Source organism: Pelobates fuscus, chromosome 3 (assembly GCF_036172605.1).
Source record: "Pelobates fuscus isolate aPelFus1 chromosome 3, aPelFus1.pri, whole genome shotgun sequence".
In the NCBI taxonomy this organism is placed as follows: domain Eukaryota; kingdom Metazoa; phylum Chordata; class Amphibia; order Anura; family Pelobatidae; genus Pelobates; species Pelobates fuscus.
Window position 1 is genome coordinate 398495583 of NC_086319.1, and position 13976 is coordinate 398509558.

The 13976-nt window shown below is 36.4% G+C and overlaps 13 non-coding genes across 13 annotated transcripts; all 13 read right to left on the reverse strand.

Annotated features, from left to right (window-relative positions):
• Window positions 1-881: 881 nt before the first annotated feature.
• TRNAH-GUG (transfer RNA histidin (anticodon GUG)) lies at window positions 882-953 on the reverse strand. Its single transcript has one exon. It is a non-coding gene; the product is annotated as a tRNA-His (tRNA).
• An 8-nt stretch (window positions 954-961) lies between these two features.
• Window positions 962-1034, reverse strand: TRNAR-ACG (transfer RNA arginine (anticodon ACG)). The gene has a single exon. It is a non-coding gene; the product is annotated as a tRNA-Arg (tRNA).
• Window positions 1035-2178: 1144 nt separating this feature from the next.
• TRNAR-ACG (transfer RNA arginine (anticodon ACG)) lies at window positions 2179-2251 on the reverse strand. The gene has a single exon. It is a non-coding gene; the product is annotated as a tRNA-Arg (tRNA).
• Window positions 2252-3316: 1065 nt separating this feature from the next.
• On the reverse strand, window positions 3317-3388 carry TRNAH-GUG (transfer RNA histidin (anticodon GUG)). Its single transcript has one exon. It is a non-coding gene; the product is annotated as a tRNA-His (tRNA).
• Window positions 3389-3396: 8 nt separating this feature from the next.
• On the reverse strand, window positions 3397-3469 carry TRNAR-ACG (transfer RNA arginine (anticodon ACG)). The gene has a single exon. It is a non-coding gene; the product is annotated as a tRNA-Arg (tRNA).
• Window positions 3470-4613: 1144 nt separating this feature from the next.
• On the reverse strand, window positions 4614-4686 carry TRNAR-ACG (transfer RNA arginine (anticodon ACG)). Its single transcript has one exon. It is a non-coding gene; the product is annotated as a tRNA-Arg (tRNA).
• Window positions 4687-5750: 1064 nt separating this feature from the next.
• TRNAH-GUG (transfer RNA histidin (anticodon GUG)) lies at window positions 5751-5822 on the reverse strand. The gene has a single exon. It is a non-coding gene; the product is annotated as a tRNA-His (tRNA).
• Window positions 5823-5830: 8 nt separating this feature from the next.
• TRNAH-AUG (transfer RNA histidin (anticodon AUG)) lies at window positions 5831-5903 on the reverse strand. The gene has a single exon. It is a non-coding gene; the product is annotated as a tRNA-His (tRNA).
• A 1065-nt stretch (window positions 5904-6968) lies between these two features.
• On the reverse strand, window positions 6969-7040 carry TRNAH-GUG (transfer RNA histidin (anticodon GUG)). Its single transcript has one exon. It is a non-coding gene; the product is annotated as a tRNA-His (tRNA).
• An 8-nt stretch (window positions 7041-7048) lies between these two features.
• Window positions 7049-7121, reverse strand: TRNAR-ACG (transfer RNA arginine (anticodon ACG)). Its single transcript has one exon. It is a non-coding gene; the product is annotated as a tRNA-Arg (tRNA).
• A 1143-nt stretch (window positions 7122-8264) lies between these two features.
• TRNAR-ACG (transfer RNA arginine (anticodon ACG)) lies at window positions 8265-8337 on the reverse strand. The gene has a single exon. It is a non-coding gene; the product is annotated as a tRNA-Arg (tRNA).
• Window positions 8338-9481: 1144 nt separating this feature from the next.
• On the reverse strand, window positions 9482-9554 carry TRNAR-ACG (transfer RNA arginine (anticodon ACG)). Its single transcript has one exon. It is a non-coding gene; the product is annotated as a tRNA-Arg (tRNA).
• A 1144-nt stretch (window positions 9555-10698) lies between these two features.
• Window positions 10699-10771, reverse strand: TRNAH-AUG (transfer RNA histidin (anticodon AUG)). The gene has a single exon. It is a non-coding gene; the product is annotated as a tRNA-His (tRNA).
• Between the last annotated feature and the right edge of the window lie 3205 nt (window positions 10772-13976).

A 13976-nucleotide genomic window follows, 5' to 3' on the forward strand; every position in this document is an offset into this window, starting at 1 on the left:
CTGGAATTAAACTAATTCAACTTAAATGTACTTTATTAAACAAAAACAAAATAAGCTTTGCACAATAACTGCTAAAAGAGATCACAAAACAATCTCTGAGATGCGTTTCACAATTTAACTGAGGAAGCTTTTTTAAGGGGGGAAATGTGTTTCAGAGATTGTTCCAAGTTGGATTCTTGAGTCATATTATATACCAAAATTTGGAAGCACCATGCGGGTTGGGTTGTCTCTAGGCAGGCAGACACCAGAGGCATTTCTGTGAGCTGAATTTCAAGACTCCTGTGCACAAGTGTAATTCTATATGGTATAATTTTATTAAGGTTTTACACTATACACATTTTTCCTGTTTTATTGTATGAATATATTATATGTACATATATGACCTGCCGGAAGTCTGTGCCTAGAGAAAAGGTGGATCTGATACCTATAAATAAGAAGAGGAGAGGGAGTCACCTATTTAAGAGTCCAATGCTTATAAACCAGAGCCAGATTGTGGGCTGTGGTTCACGTGAGTTGCCAATGCCTCTAGATGCTTTACTGCTTTATTAGATTTTTGGCTGTGTTAGTAAGTTGTCTCCACTATTATATCTTTTTCTATTTTTACTTTAGAGTTCAAAAGTTTGTTATTGTGTTTTTTTCTGGGATAATCACATTGTTCAATGTATTAAATCATGGTTGTTATATTGCAGTTGCGTTTACAATTTATAATTAGACTTTTAAAGGGGTACCAAGAATTAACACTTTGTTGTGATTTAGTGCAATATTAGATATTTGGCACTATTTACATTGTTTGCATTTTAAATATTGTTTAACTCCGACACTCACATGGTTAACAGTTGGGGTCAAAATGTACTTAGCGCTGAAGAGAAGGAAAATAGAGATGCCGTGACCCGGATTCGAACCGGGGTTGCTGCGGCCACAACGCAGAGTACTAACCACTATACGATCACGGCACAGCAGCCGAGCCAGGTAGGAGTCGAACCTACAAACTTCTGATTCGTAGTCAGACGCGTTATCCATTGCGCCACTGGCCCATGTTTGGATCTAATGGGATCTGCCTCAACAGGAAAAAAAAGATATCCATAATAAAACTAAATTGAGATACAAAAGAAGTGTTTTGCAAAGTTGTTTAATTATTTTATCTTATCACTAAAAGTTTAACCTTTCCTTAAGTATTTCCTTAACTACTTATATGGCACCAACAAATTCCGCAGAGCTGGAATTGAACTAATTCAACTTAAATGTACTTTATTAAACAAAAAAAAAATAAGCTATTGCACAATAACTGCTAAAAGAGATCACAAAACAATCTCTGAGATGCGTTTCACAATTTAACTGAGGAAGCTTTTTTAAGGGGGGAAATGTGTTTCAGAGATTGTTCCAAGTTGGATTCTTGAGTCATATTATATACCAAAATTTGGAAGCACCATGCGGGTTGGGTTGTCTCTAGGCAGGCAGACACCAGAGGCATTTCTGTGAGCTGAATTTCAAGACTCCTGTGCACAAGTGTAATTCTATATGGTATAATTTTATTAAGGTTTTACACTATACACATTTTTCCTGTTTTATTGTATGAATATATTATATGTACATATATGACCTGCCGGAAGTCTGTGCCTAGAGAAAAGGTGGATCTGATACCTATAAATAAGAAGAGGAGAGGGAGTCACCTATTTAAGAGTCCAATGCTTATAAACCAGAGCCAGATTGTGGGCTGTGGTTCATGTGAGTTGCCAATGCCTCTAGATGCTTTACTGCTTTATTAGATTTTTGGCTGTGTTAGTAAGTTGTCTCCACTATTATATCTTTTTCTATTTTTACTTTAGAGTTCAAAAGTTTGTTATTGTGTTTTTTTCTGGGATAATCACATTGTTCAATGTATTAAATCATGGTTGTTATATTGCAGTTGCGTTTACAATTTATAATTAGACTTTTAAAGGGGTACCAAGAATTAACACTTTGTTGTGATTTAGTGCAATATTAGATATTTGGCACTATTTACATTGTTTGCATTTTAAATATTGTTTAACTCCGACACTCACATGGTTAACAGTTGGGGTCAAAATGTACTTAGCGCTGAAGAGAAGGAAAATAGAGATGCCGCGACCCGGATTCGAACCGGGGTTGCTGCGGCCACAACGCAGAGTACTAACCACTATACGATCATGGCACAGCAGCCGAGCCAGGTAGGAGTCGAACCTACAATCTTCTGATTCGTAGTCAGACGCGTTATCCATTGCGCCACTGGCCCATGTTTGGATCTAATGGGATCTGCCTCAACAGGAAAAAAAAGATATCCATAATAAAACTAAATTGAGATACAAAAGAAGTGTTTTGCAAAGTTGTTTAATTATTTTATCTTATCACTAAAAGTTTAACCTTTCCTTAAGTATTTCCTTAACTACTTATATGGCACCAACAAATTCCGCAGAGCTGGAATTGAACTAATTCAACTTAAATGTACTTTATTAAACAAAACAAAAAATAAGCTATTGCACAATAACTGCTAAAAGAGATCACAAAACAATCTCTGAGATGCGTTTCACAATTTAACTGAGGAAGCTTTTTTAAGGGGGGAAATGTGTTTCAGAGATTGTTCCAAGTTGGATTCTTGAGTCATATTATATACCAAAATTTGGAAGCACCATGCGGGTTGGGTTGTCTCTAGGCAGGCAGACACCAGAGGCATTTCTGTGAGCTGAATTTCAAGACTCCTGTGCACAAGTGTAATTCTATATGGTATAATTTTATTAAGGTTTTACACTATACACATTTTTCCTGTTTTATTGTATGAATATATTATATGTACATATATGACCTGCCGGAAGTCTGTGCCTAGAGAAAAGGTGGATCTGATACCTATAAATAAGAAGAGGAGAGGGAGTCACCTATTTAAGAGTCCAATGCTTATAAACCAGAGCCAGATTGTGGGCTGTGGTTCATGTGAGTTGCCAATGCCTCTAGATGCTTTACTGCTTTATTAGATTTTTGGCTGTGTTAGTAAGTTGTCTCCACTATTATATCTTTTTCTATTTTTACTTTAGAGTTCAAAAGTTTGTTATTGTGTTTTTTTCTGGGATAATCACATTGTTCAATGTATTAAATCATGGTTGTTATATTGCAGTTGCGTTTACAATTTATAATTAGACTTTTAAAGGGGTACCAAGAATTAACACTTTGTTGTGATTTAGTGCAATATTAGATATTTGGCACTATTTACATTGTTTGCATTTTAAATATTGTTTAACTCCGACACTCACATGGTTAACAGTTGGGGTCAAAATGTACTTAGCGCTGAAGAGAAGGAAAACAGAGATGCCGTGACCCGGATTCGAACCGGGGTTGCTGCAGCCACAACGCAGAGTACTAACCACTATACGATCACGGCACAGCGGCCGAGCCAGGTAGGAGTCGAACCTACAATCTTCTGATTCGTAGTCAGACGCGTTATCCATTGCGCCACTGGCCCATGTTTGGATCTAATGGGATCTGCCTCAACAGGAAAAAAAGATATCCATAATAAAACTAAATTGAGATACAAAAGAAGTGTTTTGCAAAGTTGTTTAATTATTTTATCTTATCACTAAAAGTTTAACCTTTCCTTAAGTATTTCCTTAACTACTTATATGGCACAAACAAATTACGCAGAGCTGGAATTGATCTAATTCAACTTAAATGTACTTTATTAAACAAAACAAAAAATAAGCTATTGCACAATAACTGCTAAAAGAGATCACAAAACAATCTCTGAGATGCGTTTCACAATTTAACTGAGGAAGCTTTTTTAAGGGGGGAAATGTGTTTCAGAGATTGTTCCAAGTTGGATTCTTGAGTCATATTATATACCAAAATTTGGAAGCACCATGCGGGTTGGGTTGTCTCTAGGCAGGCAGACACCAGAGGCATTTCTGTGAGCTGAATTTCAAGACTCCTGTGCACAAGTGTAATTCTATATGGTATAATTTTATTAAGGTTTTACACTATACACATTTTTCCTGTTTTATTGTATGAATATATTTTATGTACATATATGACCTGCCGGAAGTCTGTGCCTAGAGAAAAGGTGGATCTGATACCTATAAATAAGAAGAGGAGAGGGAGTCACCTATTTAAGAGTCCAATGCTTATAAACCAGAGCCAGATTGTGGGCTGTGGTTCATGTGAGTTGCCAATGCCTCTAGATGCTTTACTGCTTTATTAGATTTTTGGCTGTGTTAGTAAGTTGTCTCCACTATTATATCTTTTTCTATTTTTACTTTAGAGTTCAAAAGTTTGTTATTGTGTTTTTTTCTGGGATAATCACATTGTTCAATGTATTAAATCATGGTTGTTATATTGCAGTTGCGTTTACAATTTATAATTAGACTTTTAAAGGGGTACCAAGAATTAACACTTTGTTGTGATTTAGTGCAATATTAGATATTTGGCACTATTTACATTGTTTGCATTTTAAATATTGTTTAACTCCGACACTCACATGGTTAACAGTTGGGGTCAAAATGTACTTAGCGCTGAAGAGAAGGAAAATAGAGATGTCGCGACCTGGATTCGAACCGGGGTTGCTGCGGCCACAACGCAGAGTACTAACCACTATACGATCACGGCACAGCAGCCGAGCCAGGTAGGAGTCGAACCTACAATCTTCTGATTCGTAGTCAGACGCGTTATCCATTGCGCCACTGGCCCATGTTTGGATCTAATGGGATCTGCCTCAACAGGAAAAAAAAGATATCCATAATAAAACTAAATTGAGATACAAAAGAAGTGTTTTGCAAAGTTGTTTAATTATTTTATCTTATCACTAAAAGTTTAACCTTTCCTTAAGTATTTCCTTAACTACTTATATGGCACCAACAAATTCCGCAGAGCTGGAATTGAACTAATTCAACTTAAATGTACTTTATTAAACAAAAAAAAAATAAGCTATTGCACAATAACTGCTAAAAGAGATCACAAAACAATCTCTGAGATGCGTTTCACAATTTAACTGAGGAAGCTTTTTTAAGGGGGGAAATGTGTTTCAGAGATTGTTCCAAGTTGGATTCTTGAGTCATATTATATACCAAAATTTGGAAGCACCATGCGGGTTGGGTTGTCTCTAGGCAGGCAGACACCAGAGGCATTTCTGTGAGCTGAATTTCAAGACTCCTGTGCACAAGTGTAATTCTATATGGTATAATTTTATTAAGGTTTTACACTATACACATTTTTCCTGTTTTATTGTATGAATATATTATATGTACATATATGACCTGCCGGAAGTCTGTGCCTAGAGAAAAGGTGGATCTGATACCTATAAATAAGAAGAGGAGAGGGAGTCACCTATTTAAGAGTCCAATGCTTATAAACCAGAGCCAGATTGTGGGCTGTGGTTCATGTGAGTTGCCAATGCCTCTAGATGCTTTACTGCTTTATTAGATTTTTGGCTGTGTTAGTAAGTTGTCTCCACTATTATATCTTTTTCTATTTTTACTTTAGAGTTCAAAAGTTTGTTATTGTGTTTTTTTCTGGGATAATCACATTGTTCAATGTATTAAATCATGGTTGTTATATTGCAGTTGCGTTTACAATTTATAATTAGACTTTTAAAGGGGTACCATGAATTAACACTTTGTTGTGATTTAGTGCAATATTAGATATTTGGCACTATTTACATTGTTTGCATTTTAAATATTGTTTAACTCCGACACTCACATGGTTAACAGTTGGGGTCAAAATGTACTTAGCGCTGAAGAGAAGGAAAACAGAGATGCCGTGACCCGGATTCGAACCGGGGTTGCTGCGGCCACAACGCAGAGTACTAACCACTATACGATCACGGCACAGCGGCCGAGCCAGGTAGGAGTCGAACCTACAATCTTCTGATTCATAGTCAGACGCATTATCCATTGCGCCACTGGCCCATGTTTGGATCTAATGGGATCTGCCTCAACAGGAAAAAAAAGATATCCATAATAAAACTAAATTGAGATACAAAAGAAGTGTTTTGCAAAGTTGTTTAATTATTTTATCTTATCACTAAAAGTTTAACCTTTCCTTAAGTATTTCCTTAACTACTTATATGGCACCAACAAATTCCGCAGAGCTGGAATTGAACTAATTCAACTTAAATGTACTTTATTAAACAAAAAAAAAAATAAGCTATTGCACAATAACTGCTAAAAGAGATCACAAAACAATCTCTGAGATGCGTTTCACAATTTAACTGAGGAAGCTTTTTTAAGGGGGGAAATGTGTTTCAGAGATTGTTCCAAGTTGGATTCTTGAGTCATATTATATACCAAAATTTGGAAGCACCATGCGGGTTGGGTTGTCTCTAGGCAGGCAGACACCAGAGGCATTTCTGTGAGCTGAATTTCAAGACTCCTGTGCACAAGTGTAATTCTATATGGTATAATTTTATTAAGGTTTTACACTATACACATTTTTCCTGTTTTATTGTATGAATATATTATATGTACATATATGACCTGCCGGAAGTCTGTGCCTAGAGAAAAGGTGGATCTGATACCTATAAATAAGAAGAGGAGAGGGAGTCACCTATTTAAGAGTCCAATGCTTATAAACCAGAGCCAGATTGTGGGCTGTGGTTCATGTGAGTTGCCAATGCCTCTAGATGCTTTACTGCTTTATTAGATTTTTGGCTGTGTTAGTAAGTTGTCTCCACTATTATATCTTTTTCTATTTTTACTTTAGAGTTCAAAAGTTTGTTTTTGTGTTTTTTTCTGGGATAATCACATTGTTCAATGTATTAAATCATGGTTGTTATATTGCAGTTGCGTTTACAATTTATAATTAGACTTTTAAAGGGGTACCAAGAATTAACACTTTGTTGTGATTTAGTGCAATATTAGATATTTGGCACTATTTACATTGTTTGCATTTTAAATATTGTTTAACTCCGACACTCACATGGTTAACAGTTGGGGTCAAAATGTACTTAGCGCTGAAGAGAAGGAAAATAGAGATGCCGTGACCCGGATTCGAACCGGGGTTGCTGCGGCCACAACGCAGAGTACTAACCACTATACGATCACGGCACAGCGGCCGAGCCAGGTAGGAGTCGAACCTACAATCTTCTGATTCGTAGTCAGACGCGTTATCCATTGCGCCACTGGCCCATGTTTGCATCTAATGGGATCTGCCTCAACAGGAAAAAAAAGATATCCATAATAAAACTAAATTGAGATACAAAAGAAGTGTTTTGCAAAGTTGTTTAATTATTTTATCTTATCACTAAAAGTTTAACCTTTCCTTAAGTATTTCCTTAACTACTTATATGGCACCAACAAATTCCGCAGAGCTGGAATTAAACTAATTCAACTTAAATGTACTTTATTAAACAAAAACAAAATAAGCTTTGCACAATAACTGCTAAAAGAGATCACAAAACAATCTCTGAGATGCGTTTCACAATTTAACTGAGGAAGCTTTTTTAAGGGGGGAAATGTGTTTCAGAGATTGTTCCAAGTTGGATTCTTGAGTCATATTATATACCAAAATTTGGAAGCACCATGCGGGTTGGGTTGTCTCTAGGCAGGCAGACACCAGAGGCATTTCTGTGAGCTGAATTTCAAGACTCCTGTGCACAAGTGTAATTCTATATGGTATAATTTTATTAAGGTTTTACACTATACACATTTTTCCTGTTTTATTGTATGAATATATTATATGTACATATATGACCTGCCGGAAGTCTGTGCCTAGAGAAAAGGTGGATCTGATACCTATAAATAAGAAGAGGAGAGGGAGTCACCTATTTAAGAGTCCAATGCTTATAAACCAGAGCCAGATTGTGGGCTGTGGTTCATGTGAGTTGCCAATGCCTCTAGATGCTTTACTGCTTTATTAGATTTTTGGCTGTGTTAGTAAGTTGTCTCCACTATTATATCTTTTTCTATTTTTACTTTAGAGTTCAAAAGTTTGTTATTGTGTTTTTTTCTGGGATAATCACATTGTTCAATGTATTAAATCATGGTTGTTATATTGCAGTTGCGTTTACAATTTATAATTAGACTTTTAAAGGGGTACCAAGAATTAACACTTTGTTGTGATTTAGTGCAATATTAGATATTTGGCACTATTTACATTGTTTGCATTTTAAATATTGTTTAACTCCGACACTCACATGGTTAACAGTTGGGGTCAAAATGTACTTAGCGCTGAAGAGAAGGAAAATAGAGATGCCGCGACCCGGATTCGAACCGGGGTTGCTGCGGCCACAACGCAGAGTACTAACCACTATACGATCATGGCACAGCGGCCGAGCCAGGTAGGAGTCGAACCTACAATCTTCTGATTCGTAGTCAGACGCGTTATCCATTGCGCCACTGACCCATGTTTGGATCTACTGGGATCTGCCTCAACAGGAAAAAAAAGATATCCATAATAAAACTAAATTGAGATACAAAAGAAGTGTTTTGCAAAGTTGTTTAATTATTTTATCTTATCACTAAAAGTTTAACCTTTCCTTAAGTATTTCCTTAACTACTTATATGGCACCAACAAATTCCGCAGAGCTGGAATTGAACTAATTCAACTTAAATGTACTTTATTAAACAAAAACAAAATAAGCTATTGCACAATAACTGCTAAAAGAGATCACAAAACAATCTCTGAGATGCGTTTCACAATTTAACTGAGGAAGCTTTTTTAAGGGGGGAAATGTGTTTCAGAGATTGTTCCAAGTTGGATTCTTGAGTCATATTATATACCAAAATTTGGAAGCACCATGCGGGTTGGGTTGTCTCTAGGCAGGCAGACACCAGAGGCATTTCTGTGAGCTGAATTTCAAGACTCCTGTGCACAAGTGTAATTCTATATGGTATAATTTTATTAAGGTTTTACACTATACACATTTTTCCTGTTTTATTGTATGAATATATTATATGTACATATATGACCTGCCGGAAGTCTGTGCCTAGAGAAAAGGTGGATCTGATACCTATAAATAAGAAGAGGAGAGGGAGTCACCTATTTAAGAGTCCAATGCTTATAAACCAGAGCCAGATTGTGGGCTGTGGTTCATGTGAGTTGCCAATGCCTCTAGATGCTTTACTGCTTTATTAGATTTTTGGCTGTGTTAGTAAGTTGTCTCCACTATTATATCTTTTTCTATTTTTACTTTAGAGTTCAAAAGTTTGTTATTGTGTTTTTTTCTGGGATAATCACATTGTTCAATGTATTAAATCATGGTTGTTATATTGCAGTTGCGTTTACAATTTATAATTAGACTTTTAAAGGGGTACCAAGAATTAACACTTTGTTGTGATTTAGTGCAATATTAGATATTTGGCACTATTTACATTGTTTGCATTTTAAATATTGTTTAACTCCGACACTCACATGGTTAACAGTTGGGGTCAAAATGTACTTAGCGCTGAAGAGAAGGAAAATAGAGATGCCGCGACCCGGATTCGAACCAGGGTTGCTGCGGCCACAACGCAGAGTACTAACCACTATACGATCATGGCACAGCGGCCGAGCCAGGTAGGAGTCGAACCTACAATCTTCTGATTCGTAGTCAGACGCGTTATCCATTGCGCCACTGACCCATGTTTGGATCTACTGGGATCTGCCTCAACAGGAAAAAAAAGATATCCATAATAAAACTAAATTGAGATACAAAAGAAGTGTTTTGCAAAGTTGTTTAATTATTTTATCTTATCACTAAAAGTTTAACCTTTCCTTAAGTATTTCCTTAACTACTTATATGGCACCAACAAATTCCGCAGAGCTGGAATTGAACTAATTCAACTTAAATGTACTTTATTAAACAAAAACAAAATAAGCTATTGCACAATAACTGCTAAAAGAGATCACAAAACAATCTCTGAGATGCGTTTCACAATTTAACTGAGGAAGCTTTTTTAAGGGGGGAAATGTGTTTCAGAGATTGTTCCAAGTTGGATTCTTGAGTCATATTATATACCAAAATTTGGAAGCACCATGCGGGTTGGGTTGTCTCTAGGCAGGCAGACACCAGAGGCATTTCTGTGAGCTGAATTTCAAGACTCCTGTGCACAAGTGTAATTCTATATGGTATAATTTTATTAAGGTTTTACACTATACACATTTTTCCTGTTTTATTGTATGAATATATTATATGTACATATATGACCTGCCGGAAGTCTGTGCCTAGAGAAAAGGTGGATCTGATACCTATAAATAAGAAGAGGAGAGGGAGTCACCTATTTAAGAGTCCAATGCTTATAAACCAGAGCCAGATTGTGGGCTGTGGTTCATGTGAGTTGCCAATGCCTCTAGATGCTTTACTGCTTTATTAGATTTTTGGCTGTGTTAGTAAGTTGTCTCCACTATTATATCTTTTTCTATTTTTACTTTAGAGTTCAAAAGTTTGTTATTGTGTTTTTTTCTGGGATAATCACATTGTTCAATGTATTAAATCATGGTTGTTATATTGCAGTTGCGTTTACAATTTATAATTAGACTTTTAAAGGGGTACCAAGAATTAACACTTGGTTGTGATTTAGTGCAATATTAGATATTTGGCACTATTTACATTGTTTGCATTTTAAATATTGTTTAACTCCGACACTCACATGGTTAACAGTTGGGGTCAAAATGTACTTAGCGCTGAAGAGAAGGAAAATAGAGATGCCGCGACCCGGATTCGAACCAGGGTTGCTGCGGCCACAACGCAGAGTACTAACCACTATACGATCATGGCACAGCAGCCGAGCCAGGTAGGAGTCGAACCTACAATCTTCTGATTCATAGTCAGACGCGTTATCCATTGCGCCACTGGCCCATGTTTGGATCTAATGGGATCTGCCTCAACAGGAAAAAAAAGATATCCATAATAAAACTAAATTGAGATACAAAAGAAGTGTTTTGCAAAGTTGTTTAATTATTTTAACTTATCACTAAAAGTTTAACCTTTCCTTAAGTATTTCCTTAACTACTTATATGGCACCAACAAATTCTGCAGAGCTGGAATTGAACTAATTCAACTTAAATGTACTTTATTAACCCCTTAAGGACAGAGCTTCAGAAGCTTGTCTTTCACTTAATGACAACGGCATTTTTTGCATTTTTTGCATTTTTTGCTATTTGCGTTCAACTGCAATTTGCTTTTTACTTATTCATTGCACCGACACATATTATATACCGTTTTTTAAAGGACAGAAAGGGCTTTAATTTGATGTAACACATATATATATAAATGCTTATTTATTATTAAAAAAATACAGAAATATGCAAAAAAATGAATTTTTGTGTGTTTTTTTTACAGTTTTTGCCATAATAATGTGTACATAATTAGTGCAGGTTAAGGAAAGTAATTAAAATTAAAATTCATTTAGTTGTTCTGAATTACAGAATATATAATGTGTCTGGGATTTTTTTTTTTTGGTAGTTACAGGTCACAAAGCACAAGGAGTAAAATACACTTTTTATGTGGAGCGGTTTTAGAATTTGGTATGTTTGTCTTGTAAGCCTAATAGCCATAAAAGAAAACAAAATTGCCACACAAAAGTATATATTTATATAAAGTAGACACCCCAGGCTATTTACCTAAGGTTGTTTTGACACTTTCTACGTAGCCATTTTACCGCCAACCTCTGCTAAATATTGGAGTAAAATTGTGTTTTTTGGGGGTTTTCGTACACAAACTTATAACAAAGAACTTCTCATGTGTATTTTGTAAAGTTGGTGTGTGCTATTCCTGTACAAAGTTTTATTATGTGTTCAGTTACTTCTGCTGAGTACAACGGTACCCCCATTGTATGTCTTTGGCACTATTTCGTGAAGCTACAGTGCCATATAGGAGACCTGTCCTTTTCAGTATTCACAGTAGAATTTTGAGAGACGGATTTAATGAGCCTATGCTTCCATTTGGGGTATTATAACAGTCTGTCTGTTCGAAAAAAAACCCCAAAGGCCTACCATTTGTAAAAGTAGACACTCCAGGGTATCTCATAAGGTGCATATTGCGCCTTAACATGCCCCCATTTTTTTACCAATACATGCCAAAGTATGTGGTAAAAAATAATTTTGTGCATTTTTTACATATGGATTGCATTTGTGCTGGGCATTTTGTATATTTCACATGTGCCACTAAGTTCAAACCCCCCAAATTATGTTCAGCTAAGTCTTCTGAGTAAAATGACACCCCCATTGTATGTCTTTGGCACTAGTTCGTGAAGCTACAGTGCCATATAGGAGACCTGTCCTTTTCAGTACTCACAGTAGAATTTTGAGAGACGGATTTAATGAGCCTATGCTTCCATTTGGGGGTATTATAGCAGTTTGACTGTTCAAAAAAAAAAATACAAAGGCCTACCATTTGTAAAAGTAGACACTCCAGGGTATCTCATAAGGTGCATATTGTGCCTTAACATGCCCCCATTTTTTCACCAATAGTTGCCAAAGTATGTGGTATAAAATAATTTTGTGCACTTTTTACATATGGATTGAATTTGTGCTGGGCATTTTGTATATTTCACATGTGCCACTAAGTTCAAACCCCCCAAATTATGTTCAGCTAAGTCTTCTGAGTAAAATGACACCCCCATTGTATGTCTTTGGCACTAGTTCGTGAAGCTACAGTGCCATAAAGGAGACCTGTCCTTTTCTGTACTCAGTAGAATTTTGAGAGACGGATTTAATGAGCCTATGCTTCCATTTGGGGTATTATAACAGTTTGACTGTTCAAAAAAAACCCACAAAGGCCTACCATTTGTAAAAGTAGACACTCCAGGGTATCTCATAAGGTGCATATTGTGCCTTAACATGCCCCCATTTTTTCACCAATAGATGCCAAAGTATGTGGTAAAAAATAATTTTGTGCATTTTTTACATATGGATTGCATTTGTGCTGGGCATTTTTTATATTTCACATGTGCCACTAAGTTCAAACCCCCCAAATTATGTTCAGCTAAGTCTTCTGAGTAAAATGACACCCCCATTGTATGTCTTTGGCACTAGTTCGTGAAGCTACAGTGCCATATAGGAGACCTGTCCTTTTCAGTACTCACAGTAGAATTTTGAGAGACGGATTTAATGAGCCTATGCTTCCATTTGGGGTATTATAACAGTTTGACTGTTCAAAAAAAACCCACAAAGGCCTACCATTTGTAAAAGTAGACACTCCAGGGTATCTCATAAGGTGCATATTGTGCCTTAACATGCCCCCATTTTTTCACCAATAGATGCCAAAGTATGTGGTATAAAATAATTTTGTGCGTTTTTTACATATGGATTGCATTTGTGCTGGGCATTTTGTATATTTCACATGTGCCACTAAGTTCATACCCCCCAAATTATGTTCAGCTAAGTCTTCTGAGTAAAATGACACCCCTATTGTATGTCTTTGGGACTATTTTGTGAAGCTACAGTGCCATATAGGAGACCAAGCCATATCAGTTTTTACCGAACTTTGAATTTTGACGCTGGGCCTATGTGCAATTTCCAAGCATCTTAGCAGGTATTAAATTCAAACTACCCCACAAAGGCCTACCATTTCTTAAAGTAGACACCCCAGGGTATTTCAAAAGGTATATTCTAAACCTTAGTGTAGGATCATTTTTTTGTTAGTTTGTACCAAGTCTAGTTGCAATTAGCATTTTTTCTGCCTTTTTGACACACACTTGGAGATGTTACTGTATATTTTGCTATCCTTATGAGTGCTACGGCAGTATAACACCTAATATGTTGCTCAGCTATGTCATCTTAGTGCAATGATACCCCCATATACAGAATAGTTGGGGTAAACTTATCCGGGGGTAGTACACAGTTATCTGCGTCCCGGGCAAAGCTGTCATGGATTCCGAAACCAAAACACAGACAGACCACAAAGAGAGAGAACACAGAGAGAGAAACTTGTAATACCGGTCCTTAGAATGGCCGGGCTATACAAGCAGAGAATTGTCAAGGTACAAGCCGAGGTCAAAGGAGTAAAGAGAAACGGAACAACGATAGGACAAGCCGAGGTCAAGGATCAGAGAAGACAGGAT